At 34.6% G+C, this 18,142-nt stretch overlaps 1 pseudogene; it reads right to left on the reverse strand.

Moving 5' to 3' along the window:
- Nucleotides 1-3,920: 3,920 nt before the first annotated feature.
- Nucleotides 3,921-18,142, reverse strand: part of LOC116086241 — a 71,427-nt pseudogene continuing 57,205 nt past the window's right edge.

Consider the following 18,142-nt stretch of genomic DNA (forward strand, 5'->3'; position numbering starts at 1 on the left):
GAATTCTCAACTGACGAATACCAAATGATTGAGAAGCACCAAAAGAAATGTTCAACATCCTTAGTCATCAGGGAAATGCAAATCAAAACAATCCCGAGATTCCATCTCACACCAGTCAGAATGGCTAAGGTCAAAAACTCAGGTGACAGCAGATGCTGCAGAGGTTGTAGAGAAAGGGGAACACTCCTTCATTGCTTATGGGAATGCAAGCTGGTACAGCCACTCTAGAAATCAGTTTGGCGGTTCCTCAGGAAAGTGGACATAGTACTACCAGAGGTCCCACCTATACCACACCTGGGCATATACCCAGAAGATGCTCCAACATGTAATAAGGACACATGCTCCACTATGTTCATAGCAGCTTTATTTATAATATCCAGAAACTAGAAACAACCCAGATGTCCCTCAACAGAGGAATGGATACAGAAAATGTGGTACATCTACACAATGGAGTACTACACATCTATTAAAAACAGTGAATTTATGAAATTCTTAGGGAAATGAATGAATATGAAGGATATGGTCCTGAATGAGGTATCCCAATCACAAAGAACACACATGGTCTTCACTCTCTGATAGATGGATATTAGCCCAGAAGCTCAGAATTCAGAAAATACAATCCACAAACCACAAGAAACTCAAGAAGAAGGAAGACCAAAGTGTCGATACTTCATTCCTTCTTAAGAAGGGGAAAAATACCCATGGAAGGAGTTGCAGAGACAAACTGTGGAGCAGAGACTGAAAGAAGGACAATCCCGAGACTGCCCCACTTGGGAATCCTTTCCATATTGAAATATCAAACCCAGACAGTATTGTGGATGTCAGCAAGTGCAGGCTGATAGGCACTTAATATAGCTAGCTCCTGAATGGCTCTGACAGTACCCAGCTAATAGAAGTAGAGGCTCACAGCCATCCATTGAACTGAGTACAGGGTCCCCAATGAAGGAGCTTGAGAAAGGACCCAAGGAACTGAAGGGTTTGCAACACTTAGTCCTTAGTCCTGGTGGGTTCTTAAAATTGTTGCCAGTATAATTTCTTCTAGAAATTCCCAGAAGCCTCCTTTAGTGTGGCTCTTACTGTGTGTCTTTCAATGTCTTCCATAAATAGTGAATGTTCCAAATTTCATAAGCCTCAGTTTTAGTGGTCTTTAAACATGAAATGGTTAATTTCCCAGAGCCAATGACTTTCATATTTCTCAATCTTCATATGCTGTCTTCCACATAATTCTAACAGTGAGCCTACTTGGACACATGTTGTCCATACTCACTTATGCTTGTTGCACAATAGACAAGAAGTATGTGTATAAACATATACAGAATAAAGATAATCATATTGTGTGAAGGGCAAAAGGTAAGATGTGTTTTATTTTTTTATTTTTTTTTTATTTTTTATTTTTATTTTTTAGGTTTTTCAAGACAGGGTTTCTCTGTATAGCCCTGGCGGTCCTGGAACTCACTCTGTATTTCGAACTCAGAAATATACCTGCCTCTGCCTCCCAAGTGCTGGGATTAAAGGCTTGCACCACCACCACCCAGCAAGATGTGTTTTTTATTGTAACTAATTGGAAACTTTTTCATTATACTGGAAATCTCTGCAGATTTGGATAATTGTCTCTAAGTCTTCAAGCAGTAGGGCCTAGAATCATGGAACACAAAAAGTTGGAATTGCCAAAGATTGTCCACTGGTTGCAATTTCCTGACTGTTAACAATGATTTCAGACACCTAACTTTAAATTGGCTGGTGAAATTTAAATTTCTACTAGTAGAGGCCCCGTTTCAACAAATTCCAATACTGAGAATAACATAAAGTTATCACTCAGGAGTTTCTCACAATTTGAACAATTTCCTTATATATATTTTTAAATCAAGGAAAAATATGTACTAATATGGATTTGTTCATTGTAACGTATGACTTTTTCTTAGATCCTAATTTTCTGATCCTTTCTAATTTAGTATAAATAATATAAAACTTTTGCTTACTGTAAATATTTTTTCATCTCTTTTTTCAGTACTTCTAAATTTATTTCCAGAATATTTGGATTTCTAAACTCTGCATGAGATTGTACCTTCTCAGCCATATGAAGGATATTTGTTTTAACAATTACAGACTCATGATATTTGAATGGAATCACACATGAAATTAAAAGGTTAATGCTTTAATAGTGAATTGTGTTATTCTTCAAAATTTACATTCTGACGTGTGTAAAATGTTAGCATTCTGTAAATGATTTAAGACAAGAATGGAAATCTTATTCAGTTCTTGGGGTATATTGGAATATATAGGTACAATAGGACAGGACACCATAATGATCTGCAATATGTGTCAATGGGGAAAAGTTATTGGAGTTGTGTTCAATTAAGGGGTATTAATGAATTCAGAGCCATGCAGGGACACAGCACAGTTAGGATGGGTATCCCTGAAAATGATGAAGTTATACTTTCATTTAAGTTTGGTAGAATTTTCTCTTATAGTCCCTTGAAATCAAGAGAGAGAGAGAGAGAGAACAGGCTTACTGCTGAGTCTCTGAAAGCTTTTACATGTTTTCTGTTTCCAGTTTCATTTTTTTGTTTGTTTGTTTGTTTTGTTTTTTGTTTTTTGTTTTGTTTTTGGTTTTGTTTTAACTTAACATAATACTATTATGTCAGTAAGCCTGGAACATTGAATAGAATCTTCCCTGTTTTAGTTAACACAAATCATCATCTCTAATATAGTGTTTCTAGCTTTCCTAATGCTAAACATAATAAAGTTCAAATTATTCATATGTGGGCAGAGTATCCTGGGGTTGAATGAATGATTTCTCAGTTCTAAGAATATTGGAAATATGTGTTTTCATATGTTCTTAAGAAATCCATGTGACAGGCACATTCCAGCCCCAGCGAGGTTGGTATTGACCAGTTGAAAGTCACTAATATTAAGTTTATGTTACAGGTTTGCAGAAAATGTATATGATTTCAGCATACATTTTATGAGACACATTTCCTGGTAAGATGCAACATGTATTCATCTAATTATCACAAGTACAAACTGAAAATAACCAAGTCAAGCTTGTTGAATCATTCAGCTTTATTTACAGGACAATGAGGAAGGCGCTGTTGGCCAGAGCAGAAGGGATTCATAGTCATACATTATACTGAACCATGAAACCAGAATTTGATAAGAATTATGAATACTGGATACTCAAAACACACTTCACATATGTAGGCACATTTATAGGATAAAGAACATGTAGTTTTGGTACCTCAGTTTTTCAATTACTCTTTCAAGTATAATTTGTGTGAATTTCTTCACTTGAATTAACATACAGAATGATGTAAGTTTTATTAGACATTTTGAAGGCTATACTACACACCTAAATTAGTTTCCCTTTAGAATGGATGATTTCTGGGTCCATGAATTGTTACACAACATTAGATTCTTCATGGTTCCACACTTGCCTTCATCTTGCAATATTTGAGGGTGAACAAGTAAAAGTTTAATGAATACTTTCCTACATTATCATAGATTCAGAGTTTCTCCCAGCATAAATAGTTGATATTATCTAAGATTCAAACATTGTATGAAGGTTTTCAAAAGCTATTAATAATCATAATACTCTAGTGTGGAGCTTTAACTGTTGCAAAGAATGTACCCTGAAGAAAACATATGCCACATTTTTCCCAGGAGAATTACTTTCCCATGAAAAATTTTTACATGTTTTCTCTGAAATGAAATGAAGTCGAAGATATTTCATCATATATTATATTTGTTAAGATTCTGGCCTGTATATATTCTGTAAAAGATTCACACCTTCAATATATTTGAAATTTTTCTCTGCTTTAAGTATTCTCTAATGAATTTTAAGATGATATTTCTTGGCAAGTGATTATCTCATTCCCTTCATTTATAAAGTTGTTCTATTGTATGAAATCTCTGTTGATTTCTCAGACTGATTTTAGGGGTAATTCATTTGCTATATTCACTGCATTTTTGTAATGTATCTCTCCTGAATGACTTCTTTGATGCCTTCTCAGAATAACTTTGTGGGTAAAGCATTTGGCACATTCACTGCATTTGTAAGATTTCTCTTCAGTATGAATTCTCTGGTGAATAATAAGATAGGATTGTCTGGTAAAACATTTGTCACATTCATTACATTTGTAAGGATTCTCTCCTGTATGCATTGTCTGATGCCTTCTCAGATTAAATTTGTGGGTAAAGCATTTGTCACATTCACTGCATTTGTAAGGTTTCTCCCCTGTATGAATTCTCTGATGAATTCTCAGATTGCCTTTGACAGTAAAGCATTTGTCACATTCACTACATTGGTAAGGTTTCTTCCCTGTATGAATTCTCTGATGCCTTGTCAGACTACCATTGGAAGAGAAGCATTTTTCACATTCACTACATTGGTACGGTTTCTCCCCTGTATGAGTTCTCTGATGCCTTGTCAGACTAACATTGTAAGAGAAGCATTTGTCACATTCACTGCATTGGTAAGGTTTCTGTCCTGTATGAATTCTCTGATGAATACGAAGATAGGATTTTTGGGAAAACCATTTGTCACAATCACTACATTTGTAAGGTTTCTCCCCTGCATGAATTCTCTGATGAATCCTAAGATAGGATTGTTGGTTAAAACATTTTTCACATTCACTGCACTTGTAAGGTTTCTCTCTTGTATGAATTCTCTGATGATTATGAACATGGGATTGTTGAGCAAAGAATTTGTCACATTCACTGCATTTGTAAGGTTTCTCTCCTGTATGAATTCTCTGATGAATACTAAGTTGGGATTGTTGAGCAAAGCATTTGTGACATTCACTGCATTTATATGTTTTCTCTCTTGAATGAATTCTCTGATGCACACTAAGATCGAATTTGTGTTTAAAACTTTTGTAACATTCACTGTATTTATAAAATTTCTCTCCTGTATCAATTCTCTGATGGATACCAAGATAGAGTTGTTGTATGGAGCGTTTGTCACTTTCACTATACTTGTAAGATTTCTTTCCTGTATAAATTCTCTGCTGACTTTGAAGATCATCTGTCTGTGTAAAGCAGTTCTCAAATTCACCACAATTGTAAGTGTTCACTTCACTATTGTTTTGTTTCACCATGAGTTTATGTTTAGAGACCAAAACATTATCAAATTTTATATTTTGATTATGTTCTTTCTTCTCTATGTGGATTGCTTTATTGAAACTAATGATAGGACACACCGTTAAACAGTTCTCACAGTCTTTATATGGGCAAACTTCTTTAATGTTCCCAGTTTTATGCCTTTTTAGGTTTGATGATTGAAGAGTGTCATCTCTGTCATTAGTTTTATAAGGTATACTTGGGGAGGATTCATGAATCATATTGCTAAGCTTCTTACATTTAGAAGAATTCTCTTGGATATGCCCATTCTCGTGGACAAGATGATGTATGTCTTGATCCAATACCTTCCCATATTGCCCACATATGTGGTAATTTTCTGAAAACAAGAGGGGGATCAGTGATAACAGGGTTTACTTATATGATGAGTAAGTGTGATTCAATAATCAGTGTTCTCATGAATTCATACTCTCAAAATAGGTTTTTCTTTTTTTAATCATTATATGGATCCTCAGAAGAACCTCAAATCTGATCTATATAAAATGACATGAAGTGATAACAGCCTTCTAAGTGTTATATTAAAATTGTACCACCTACCCATCTCAAAAATATTAACACAGAATTGCTCTTGTCTAAATGAAATACAGGAACAAAGAGTGGAGCAGAGACTGAAGGAAAGGCTATCCAGAGACTTCCCCACATGGGGATCCATTCCATCTGCAGACATAAAACATTGACATTATTGCTGATGCCCTAAAGTGCTACTGACAGGAGTCTGATATAGCTGTCTCCTGAGAGTTTCTGCCAGATCCTGACCAATAAAGATGTGGATGCTTGCAGCTAACCATTGGACTGAGCCCAGTGACTGTAAAATAAGAGTTACAGGAAGGACTTTCAGAGCTAAAAGTTTTTATAACCCCATAGGAAGAACAATAATATTAAGCAACCAGACAACCCTGAGCTCCCTAAGAATAAATGACCAACCAAAGAGTACACATGGAGGGACCTATGACTCCAGCTCCTTATGGAGTAGAGCATTGCCTTTCTGTCATCAATGGGAAAAGAGGGTTTGGACCTGTGAAATCTCAGTGCCCCAGTATAGAAGAATCCTGGGGCAATGAAGTGTTAGTGGCTGGGTGGAGGAGCATCCGCATAGAAGCAAGGGGGAGAGGGTATAGAATAAGGGGTTTATGGAGGTGGAACTGGGAGGGGAGATATCATTTTTAAATGTAATAAATAATATAACCATTTTTTTAAAAAAAGAACATTGTACTTTGCAGAATCTAGCATATATAAGTGATTGATCAGTAATGAAATATAGAAAGTAGATCTCTGAACAATATAGCTCTAATTTTATGGTTGCAGTTGGATTCAGAGTGACACTGTATAGCTTTGTTCAGGTATAAATTGATGTAACTAAAATTGTCACTATAAATCACTAAGCAGATGATTAGTGGTGAAACAGGACTTTAATCTCAGCACTTAGGAGGCAGACACAGGCAGATTTCAGTGTTCAAGACCTGCCTGTTCTACAGAGTGACTTCCAGGACATCCAGGACTACACAAAGAAACCTTGTATTGGAAAAAAATAAATCACTAAATAGTTTTTTTTCAACATCCAAAATGCTAGGATAAAGATCAGGTTATCCCAGAGCAAAATACAGAGACCAAATATCAAACAGATAATAATAATAATAATAATAATAATAATAATAATAATAATAATAATAATAAATTCTCCAAATCAGCAGCTCCTTGTACTCTTGAATTCTTATGCATTTTTTACAATCATAAATAAAAGATTATTTTAAAACAATTGTAAGATTAAAATGCTCTAACTATTATATGTATAGAAATATAATTCCTTATTCTTAATGATTACTATTTTTGAATTTGAAAGATTTGACTGAAGAGATCTCAGAGAAGATAGCACTGGTTACTTTTCCAAAGAAATCAGAGAAATGTGAAGGAAACATGATGAAAATTATTATTTTAATCACAATTTCCCTTATTCAAGTGTCTCTAGGTATTTCAGAGAGTTTACATAAACACAAAGTAGGACAGTTCAAAGAAAGAATTCAACAAGAAGGTACATTCTTACCCACAAACAACAGATTGTCAAAATTCTCCAACATCACATCCATGTACAATGTTCTCTGAGCAAAACTGAGACATTCCCATTCCTCCTGAGAGAAGTTCAAAGCCACGTCCTTGAAAGTTAATATATCCTGTAATGGAAAACAACCTAAGCACTACTAGGCAAAAAATGCTTTCTTATGTTAAATAAGAACTAATCAAGATACACCTTGTCATATAAATGAGGCAAAAATTATTGAATGAATAAATGAATACTAAAATTTAATGGAGTTGTATCTGCAGATATGAATTGCTGCTTTACCATAGATAACCTAGAGTGATTTAATATAATGCCTACATTCAGAAAGGCTCTCATCTTCATCCAATTTCTTTGGTTTACTGAGACATTAGTAACAACCATTTTCAAAAGTTTTGTGTTCCGTTTGGCTGGTATATTATCTTTTCAAGTCCTCCATTATGAAATTTGTTTCCCAGTACCCACATGACACTACACAATGGATTGTTAAACCCAGCTCTTTCAAATCCATTGATCTCTTCAGAACACTACTGGCAGGGGGAATATATATAGCACATATGTTTACATTCAGGCAAATGTAACCAACATATATGGAAACAAAATTAACTTTAATTTTAATAAAAGATGCTTTCTAAAAATACTCATAGCCTTCTTTACATTTCTATTTCTCTGAGAATGCATGACATAATCATCTCAAAAGCAGGAAACATTTACAGAATATAATATATGCATTTGATATCTAGATGCAGTAATTTATCTTTATGAAATATGGGCTGATATCAAAAAGAATCATAGATCATCAAATTATGATGAAAAAATATGCTTTCAAATTTTATAATATCCACCTTGTTCAAATATGGACAGTGCTTAGTGCTGTGTGCAGCTATTTCTTTCATTACTGTATTATAACATATCTATTTGATAATCTGATGCCTAAGTATAGTGCTACATACTTTCTAGAACAAAGAGGTAGAATATGAAACGCAGAATTAATGGATGGACTAAATGTCAGAGTTTTTGTTATACAAAATAGAACTGCAACATCAGGGCCTACATCTAACATTCCATATGACACAGAGAATGAAATGCTTTCGAAGTTATTTTAGGAAAATATTTTGAATACCATAAAGTAGAATAAAAGTACTAGAGAGCATTAAATTTACTCCATGCTTTACATAAGATGGCATGATCCATATACATAATAAAAATTTCATAAATTTTATATGGTCTTTCACTGTAGAATGACTAGTTATGTATGTGTGAACAAATGTCATATGTGGCAATGCATTGCAATGAAGATGAATCATTTTCTTTTATCACATTGTGTTTTCAAATTGATGGAGAATTATTCTAACTCTTCATGAATATTTAATAAATTATTCCTCAAGGTACTATACTAAGTGAACTTTTCAATCTTCCAATTTTAACTTTCTTTTCTTCAGAATTTGTCTATTTGTATGTTAGAATTGTAGCATGCATAGAGAAGTGTGACCTATAATTCTTCCTTTGTTTATCAAAATCTAAAATACACAGGCCCTATGCTCTTTATTTTACAAATGAGCCTCAAATATATAAACCTGAAGCATGAAAAAATTACTAAGAGGTAAAGGTACTTACAATTTCTGCATAGAAAACTAATTTAATTCTCTCAAAATATATTGCAGCTCACTACTATGTCTGACTTAAGTCCTCAGGGTTTGGTGTTGAATTCAGTGTTTTAGGGGCATAAAAATATTCAGATGAATATTTTATACCTAAAGATAATAGTATTGTAATAAAAAATAGAAACATTGCCACAACCCTTCAGTTTTCCCTATGTAATGCATAGCTTGGCTGAAGAGGAATAACATAGGGTATATCAAGCTGTCATCCTTCTAAAGAAAAGGAGACAAAAATAGGAAGTACATGCATTTATACTTGAAAATTGATAGTTTATGCAGAGCACCAAGGCTATTATCTCTAGAAAAATATAACAAATATATTTCATGTGATAAAATACAAAGGAAAAGACCACAGGACTTACACTACTTCTAAAGACTGAAACCAAAATAAAAGGAAAATAACCATTTCTATATTGAGTATTTATCACAGGGATAGTATTGCTCTTGAGACAAACAAATTTCAAGTGTCAGCACTTCAATGAGTGCTGTGTGACTTAAAATGTCAAAAACAATTGTCAGAATACTGAAATCTGCATTGGCCCACAAGCACATCAATGGAAAAAGAAAAACAATTTCCTTCCATCATCTGTGCTACTAGGGAGCTAATACATATACTAATAAGATTTAGGACAGCGGGCCTCATACAATTTTACCCTTCTACAAATTCTATTCTTCCATATATTGCTTAGTGGCATGAGTTTCTATGCATTTCCATATCCAAATTCATGTTTGTGTCTGGAAAACTGACCATCCCTGAAATGCAATTTATGTGGGACAATCGGTCTTACTTCTACACTAACATAAAAAGACAGAACTTTATACAACATAGGAAATAGTCATCAATATATTCTTTGAGCATCATCTGATATATGATCTTTGAAGCCTGCAATTCAATGGGAATAACATGTCTTCACAGTATAAAAACAGTATAAATAAATGAAAAACTAGAACATTATATTGTCATTATCACAGTGGAAAATGAGGAGCATAGAAAATAAGCCCCTTAGATAATACAACACATGCAGATAATAAAATATTTGAATGTTTTTGTGTAAAAGGGATTTTAAAATGATATGAAGACAGGATACTAACCTGTGGAGCATTTACCGGAGAAGCATTCATTCTTTTTGTTGTTGTTCTACCAGATTCTTGGTGAGGAGCAAACATTGGAATTCTTCTTAAATTTCACATCAAGGATTGAACAATTCAAAGATGAAAAAAATGAAATGCCATTAGAGACAATGCTAAACCACAATAATAATAATAATATTAATAAAAAACATTTAAAGCAAAATCATGCCGGGGATCTTGCCAATGTTTTTACAGACATGAGAGCATGCAATGGTGTACTTTGACTGATAAGGAATATGAGTATAACTTGAGTATGATTTCTAATTTCATGAGTTACCAAGCACAAACACAGAGCACATGTATACCTGCTGTAAAATACTAACACTCAGGGTTATTGCTGAAACCATATATTTCTGGACTAGATTCAAAGACAAATGGCTAGTGGATACCAATTAATGAGAATTGATAAGGAAAATACTGATTTTCTAGAAACAAGTAAACTTTCTATGTCATAAAACTAGGCCACGCAAAAAGCAAATGCTGTCACCCAGGTCTTCAGTGTGTCTTCAATCACTGCATGAGAACTAAATAGATGTACCATTGAATTCACAAGTTTCTTTAGAAAATCCCACAATAAGCTAGCACAGAGAATATTGTAGAAGAGAGAAAAGGGGCTCTGTTTTACAGTCATCACACAAAGCTGGCTTTATTTAGATTAAAAAAAAATGACCATAAAATATGTACAAAGAAAAAAGTAACAGTCAAGGTGCTCCAATGTACATTGTAAAATGACGTTAATCTTCTTAATTAGGATACTGTCACTGTGCCCTCTAGTTCATCTGGCTAATGGTTTATCTATCTTGTTGATTTTCTAAAAGAACCAGCTCCTAGTTTTGTTGATTCTTTTTATAGTTCTTTTTTTTCTCTATTTGGTTCATTTCAGCCCTGAATTTGATTATTTCCTGCCTTCTACTCCTCTTGGTTGTATTTGCTTCTTTTTGTTCTAGAGCTTTCAGGTGTACTGTCAAGCTGCTAATGTAAACTCTCTTCAGGTTATTTTTGGAGGCACTTAGAGCTATGAGTTTTCCTCTTACCACTGTTTTCATTGTGTCCCATAAGTTTTGTTATGATGTGTTATCATTTTCATTAAATTCTAAAATGCCTTTAATTTCTTTATTTCTTCCTTGACCAAGTTATCATTGAGTAGAGCATTATTCAACTTCCATGTGTATGTGTGCTTTCTGTTGTTTTTGTTGGTATTTAAACAAGCCTTATTCCATAGTGATCTGATAAGATGCATGGGATTATTTCAATCTTCTTGTGTCTGTTGAGGCCAGTTTTATGACCAATTATTCGGTCAGTTTTGGGAGAAGGTAACATAAGGTGCTAAGAAGAAGGTATATTCTTTTGCTTTAGGATGAAATGTACTGTAAATATCTGTTAGATCCACTTGATTCATAACTTGTTAGATTCACCATGTCTCTGTCTAGTTTGTTTCCATGATCTATCCATTGCTGAGTGTGGTGTGTTGAAGTCTCCCACTATTATTGTGTGGGGTGCTATGTGTGCTTTCAGCTTTAGTAAAGTTTCTTGTACGAATGTTTGTGCCTTTGGATTTGGAGCAAAGATGTTCAGAGTTGAGAGTTCATCTTGGTAGTTTTTCCTTTGACTAGTACAAAGTGTCCTTACATATCTCTCTTTGATACTTATGATTGAAAGTTGTTTTATTCAATATTAGAATGGCTACTCTAGCTTGTTTCTTGGGAGAATTTACATGCAAAATTGTTTCCCAACCTTTTACTCTGAGTTAGTGTCTGTTTTTGTTACTTATGCGGGTTTCCTATATGCAGCATAATGCTCGGTCCTGTTTACTTATACAGTCTGTTAGTTTATGTGTTTTTATTGGGGAATTGAGTCCATTAATGTTAAGAGATATTAGAGAATAATGATTGTTCCCTCCTGTCATTTTTGTTGTTAGAGGTGGAATTCTGGCTGTATGGCTATCTTCTTTTGGCTTTCTTAAAAGATTACTTTCTTACTAATTCTAGGTTGTAGTTTCCCTCCTTGTGTTGGTGTTTTATCCATCAATTATCTTTTGTAGGGCTAGATTTATGGAAAGATATTGTATCAATTTGGATTTGTCATGGAATATCTTGGTTTCTCCTTCCATGGTAACTGAGAGTTTTGCTGGATATAGTAGCATGGGTTTGCATTTGTGTTCTCTTAGGGACTGTATGGCATCTGCCCAGGATCTTCTTGCTTTCATGGTCTCTGTTGTGAAGTCTGGTGTAATCCTGATACATTTACCTTTATTTACAACTTGTCCTTTTTCCCTGACTGCTTTTAATATTCTTTGTTTTGTGCATTTGGTGGTTTGGTTATTATGTGACCGGGAGAATTTCTTTTTGAGGTCATCTATTTTGAATTCTGTAGTCTTCTTGTATGATCATGGGCATCTCTTTCTTTAGGTTAGGCAAGTTTTCTTCTATTATTTTGTTGATGATATGTTTTGACCAGTCTAGTTGGGAAACTTCTCTCTTCTATACCTATTATCCTTGGTTTTGGTCTTCTCGTTGTGTCCTGGATTTCCTGGATCTTTTGGGTTAGGAGCTTTTTGCTTTTTGCATTTCTTTGAGTGTTGTGTCAATATTTTCTATGGTATCTTCTACGACTTAGATTCTCTCTTACATCTCTTATATTCTGTTGGTGATACTTCTATCTAGACTCATGATCTCTTTCATAAGTTTTGGAACTCCAAGGTTTCCTCCCTTTGTGCTTTATTTTTTCTATGTCCATTTTTAGATCTAGGATAGTTTTGTTATTTCCTTCACCTCTTTGTGTTTTCCTATAATTCTTTAAGGGAGTTTTCTGTTTCCTCTTTAAGGGCTTCTAACTGTTTATCTGTTTTCTCCTCTAATTCTTTAATAGAGTTAATTATGTCCTTCTTCAAGACTTCTATCACCACCATAAGAAGTGATTGTCGATCTGAATGTTGCTTTTCTGGTGTGATGGTGTATCCAGGACTTGCTATGGTGGGAGAATTGGGTTCCAGTGATGCCAAATAACCTTGGTTTCTGTTGCATATGTTCTTATGCTTACATCCTGTCATCTGATTGTCTCTAGTGCTCCCTGCCCTTGCTATAAGTGACTGGAGCCTTTCCTTCCTCTGATCCTGGTTATGTCAGCACTCCTCAGGTTTCAGCTGTCTCTGTGATCCTGGGATCCTGGGTGTGTCAGAGCTCCTGGGAGTCAAGCTGCATCTGGGATTCTGAGATCCTCCTGTGACCAAGATCCTGAGATACTGGGATTCTGTTGTCTTGGACATGTTAGAGTGCCTAGGAGTGGAGCTTCTTCTGGGTGTTGTGGGACTGGCTGCAGAAATAGCACTCAAGGTCTGCTCAGGGTACCTCTGATCCTATAATTCTGGGCATGTTGGAATATATCTTTAAGAACATTTTTTTTATAATAAGAATAATTCCAGCATCATATCTCAAACAGTAACCGATAGTGAGTAAAACTGTGCTTCCAAATTCTACGACTGTTAGCTTTGCTCAAATATGGATGCTGTATCTCTGCAACCATTTATGCAGTTGGGTGTCAACAGCCAGACTCTAGTCTAACATGTTCAGTTGAGATCGTAAGACCTATATACAATACTGCATCCTTACAAGAACAAAGAAACAGAGTATGTAATGCAAACTATGAGGATAACATAAAAGAAATAATTTTCTTTCTACTTTAGTATTTAAGAAGTATAAAATCAGGCCAGGCAGTGATGGTGTACACCTTTAATACCAGAACTTGGGAGGCAGAGGCAGGCAGATTTCTGAATTCGAGACTAGCCTGGTCTACAGAATGAGTTCCAGGACATTTAGGGCTACACAGAGAAACCCTGTCTCAAAAACAAAACAAAACAAAAACAAAAACAAAAAAAAGCCCAAAAAAACAAAACAATGAAACAAAGAAACAAAAAAGAAGAAGTGTAAGAAGAAATAGAGTATGGAATGCAAGATACAAGGATAACTTAAAAGAAAATTTTTTTTTCTATTTTAGTATATAAGAAGTGTAAAATCAGTGCATAAACCACTATTACAAGCAAGACATAGTATAAAATACCTTGTGACTCAATTTCATAAGCCTATTTTCATGAAGAATTACAATATGTACTGAAAAATAAAATTGTGAATATCTAATTAAATAAATAATATAGCATTAATATCACATACAATTTTCTAATACATGACAAAACCAATACAAACAATAATTTCATAAATTCTAGAGTTTTCCCTTCAGAATATTTAGAAGCAATAAGTAAAAAAATGGGATATGTGACACCACAATGATAAAGTAGAATGATTTTTTATAATGGAAATGAATGTTTTAAGTTCTATAAGAATTGTACTGTCTTCTTTAGTTATGGATGCATTGTTGCTCATAAGTCTATTACTCCCCAACTTAAAGTGTGAATCTTTAGACCTCAGCAATATTCTTTGCTTTATCATCTGAGCTCACTCATCTAACATGATTATAGACTGCAAGGATCAAAACCAGTTATGATTCTTTGAATTCATCACTTTTCTTATATTTATTTGAGCTCCTTATCTAACATGATTATGGGTGATAGAGGATACCCATATTCTTTTATGATTCTTCCCTCGATTTTTCAAAAAATAGAACTCAGGGTTATATTCAGGCTCTATCATGAAAGTGTAGAAGAAATATAAACATCTGGGTGGAAGAGATGACCCAGGGGTAAAGGGCACTTGCTGTTCATGAAAATATACACATACTAATCATTTCTACACATAAAACAAGGTATGATTTTTGCCTGACTCCTGTTGATGCATTTGGTGATTACTACAGGAATGCATTGGTTTCACATAGGTATGCAGTGCAAATAAAAACATACAGAAGAATACTCCTATAATTAAATAAAATATTAAAAAAATAACAAAAATCTGTCTGCCAGGTCTGGCATAGCAATAGAAGGGAGAGGGTCAACAGTATATGTGACTTCTCGATTGCTGATGGCTGCTGTAGTCATAAGGCTTGTTCACATAATAAAGGACACATTGTACTCCATGTTCCTCCTAAGTGGAATGTTCTCCCTGCCAAGGTTTATGTCCACACAACTAGAAACAGTAAGATTCCATGAAGCTATAATTTGTCTGATATTCCTCAGGAAAATGGTAATGCCCTTAAGGCTGTGGGAAAGAACTATGAAAACATGAGTTAACGAATATATAAATTGATGTAAGAACTATTCTTTAGAGGAATTCCCATCAATGCAAAATATAAAGATGCAATATGAATTCTTTAAGAGGCTCCATGTACTTCAAATTACATAGGTAACTTTACTAACGAGTTAGTAAAGGAAAGGAATGGTTAAAAACAAGACTCATGGTACAAGTAATAAAGGAGTACTAGGAAATGAGGGAGTCATGACATCAGGCAAAATCTCACGCAGTTAAGATTCTTGTTCATGTTTTTAAATGCAGGCAGATTTCTGAGTTCAAGAGCAGCCTGGAACAGATCAAGTTCTAAGTGAGGAAAAGGTTAGGTCTATTTAACATGGGACACACTTTAACCTCAGGACTCAGGAGCAATCCATACCTATGTGTTGGAGATCTATCTACAGAGCTATTTCCAGGAGAGCCAAACGTAGTCAGTGAAAGAGTTGAAAACAGACAGCTAATCTCTCATTTTAAACTAGCTTCTATGTCTAGACTTGGCAACCTGAAAGCATACCCAAACAAACTATATAGGAGCAGCTATGTTTTAAAAGAATAAAGTATATTTACTTTCCTTTTTTTAATAGGTACAGGTTTTAAAATAGTAGCTCCTAATCAATAGGGAACCTGGGGTAAATCATTGAAATGATTTGTAATTCCTAGGGAAGTAGCTTATGCAAGTCAAAGATTGGGTATCTACCTGCAAAAAAGGCCTGTCTAGAGACCTGTCTCACATAGAAGATAGAGCTGTCAGCTTGCATCCATCATTAACTCCAGGTTCTTCTTCCACCACTCTATATCCCTCCTTAGGACACTTTCCCACTCAGGGCAGGTCTTCTGCATCTGCACATCATGACAGCTCTTCAGAATCTCAACCTACATGAAATATAGCTACAGGAAGAGGGATGGCATGGATTTCAAGAGCCTTCTACTTCCAAAATAAAAGAAGTGAACAAAGTTATTAAATGGGACATTGCTTAGCACTTTTAAATAAAGGTCTTCAACACAGTATTCCATCAATAACTATAGAAAATTCTTACTGGTATAAACCAAATGATGTAACTTAGAGGTAGAGATCAGACTGCTTAAACCTGTCTGAAAACTATTGTCAGCATTTCTAGGTATTAGAATATACTTAGAATCCACCTTATTTCATTCAACCTACAGAAAAAGTACATGTATTTATCAAGTGTGTTTTAGTTTCTTACAGAACAAACACATCATACAATGCCTCAGGTTGCATGGCAATTATGGATTTCTTCAGTGTCGTAAACTAGTCATCATAGCTACTTATAGCCATTCTCATCATTATCTAATGTACACTGTCCAGAAGAAAAGTGTACCTATCTAACATAGTCCTCCTCAAGGTGGACTTGTTTCTGCTTTAGCTGCATACACAATTTTGTGTGAGAACATTTATTAATTTAAATTTAAAATGTAGATTGTACCAGGTGGTCGTGGCTCACACTTTTAATCTCACCCCTTGGGAGGCAGAGGCAGATTTCTGAGTTTAAGGCCACCTTGGTCTACAAAATGAGTTCCAAGACAGCCAGGGCTATACAGAGAAACCCTGTCTCGATAAATAAATAAATAAATAAATAAATAAATAAATAAATAAATAGTAGAATGTTACAATTCAGCTCATAAAAATCTGTTTAAAAATTCATTGAGTGAACATTTTTGTAGACAACATTAATTCATACTTATCATTTTGGAAACATAGAATAATCAAGCTACTGTGTGCCAGAGAGAAATTAACATTCAGGACCTTTGGCACCAAGGAGCCTCCTTTGAAGTTTGCCCCTGTGATAATATTTTCTCTTAGATCTGCCTTCTCCCTGCTTTCTTTACAAGCTTTCAACAAGCAGATCCATTTTTGAGCTAAGCTAATACGTATAATCTTCATTGATTAAGCAAAAAAACAAAAAACAAAAAAACAAAAAACAAAAAACAAAAAAACAAAAAAAACAAAAAAAAACTTCAAATCCACAATAATATCTTGTGGAAATGCTGCATAATCCATTGTGGAAAGTCCTTCCTCCTCCCACACATACATACACGTCATACTCTTCTTCCAGGTAGTTTTTAGACAATTTTAAAATTAGACTTATTCATTTTATTTTGGTTTGTTTTATTTGTGAATATTTTGCCTACATGTGTATGCATGTGCTTCAGTTGCATGCTTTGTATCAATGGACATCAGAAGAGGAAGTCAGATTCCCACCAATTGGAAGTATAGGTGGTTATGGAATATGATGTGTTGCTAACAATCCCGTCTTGGTTCTTTGTAAGAGCAACAACTGCTTTTCAAATCTCAGCCATCTCTAAACATGTAGCCCTTAATCCTCTTTATTTTACTAATGACTGAGTCTTGTTTACTGACCATGAACTATTTAGAGTAGGAACATGTCCTCTCTACATCACACCTGACTAACCAGTGATGACGTTAAAGATCTGCAGTCCATGGTCATGCCTAAAATGTATAAAAATGGTGGAATATAATACAATTCATTTTTCTTCCATAGCAGATTTCTTGGTTGATCAGATACTGGGTAACAGCATTTTCCTGTATTATAAATTATTTCACAATTAGGGTGCATCCTCATAAAAGTTAGTAGCTAAAATTAAGACCAACTAGAGAAATTCAGTGTCAGAGAGAGGACCAGATTAAACACTTTATCTACAAGAGGAGTCTGAGACTGAGCAGCTGAGTTGAACCAGCCAGTTAAGAGTTGTGAAAGAACAAAAAGGGGGGCTTATTCAGTAGCAAATATCAGAAGATGAAAACACTGTAGACCTAGATAAGATTGAGTGGCAGCTAGGGGCTTACAAGCCTAAGCATAGGTTAACAGATAGAGGCAGTAAGCCTCCCAGACAACAATTACAATAAGAGAATAAAAGTTACTTTTAAAACCCTGTGGTAACATTACACAAGGAACTCAAGAAGAAAGAAGACCAAAAGGTGGACATTTCATTCCTTCTTAAAAGGG

This window comes from Mastomys coucha, unplaced genomic scaffold (genome assembly GCF_008632895.1).
Source record: "Mastomys coucha isolate ucsf_1 unplaced genomic scaffold, UCSF_Mcou_1 pScaffold12, whole genome shotgun sequence".
Lineage (NCBI taxonomy): Eukaryota > Metazoa > Chordata > Mammalia > Rodentia > Muridae > Mastomys > Mastomys coucha.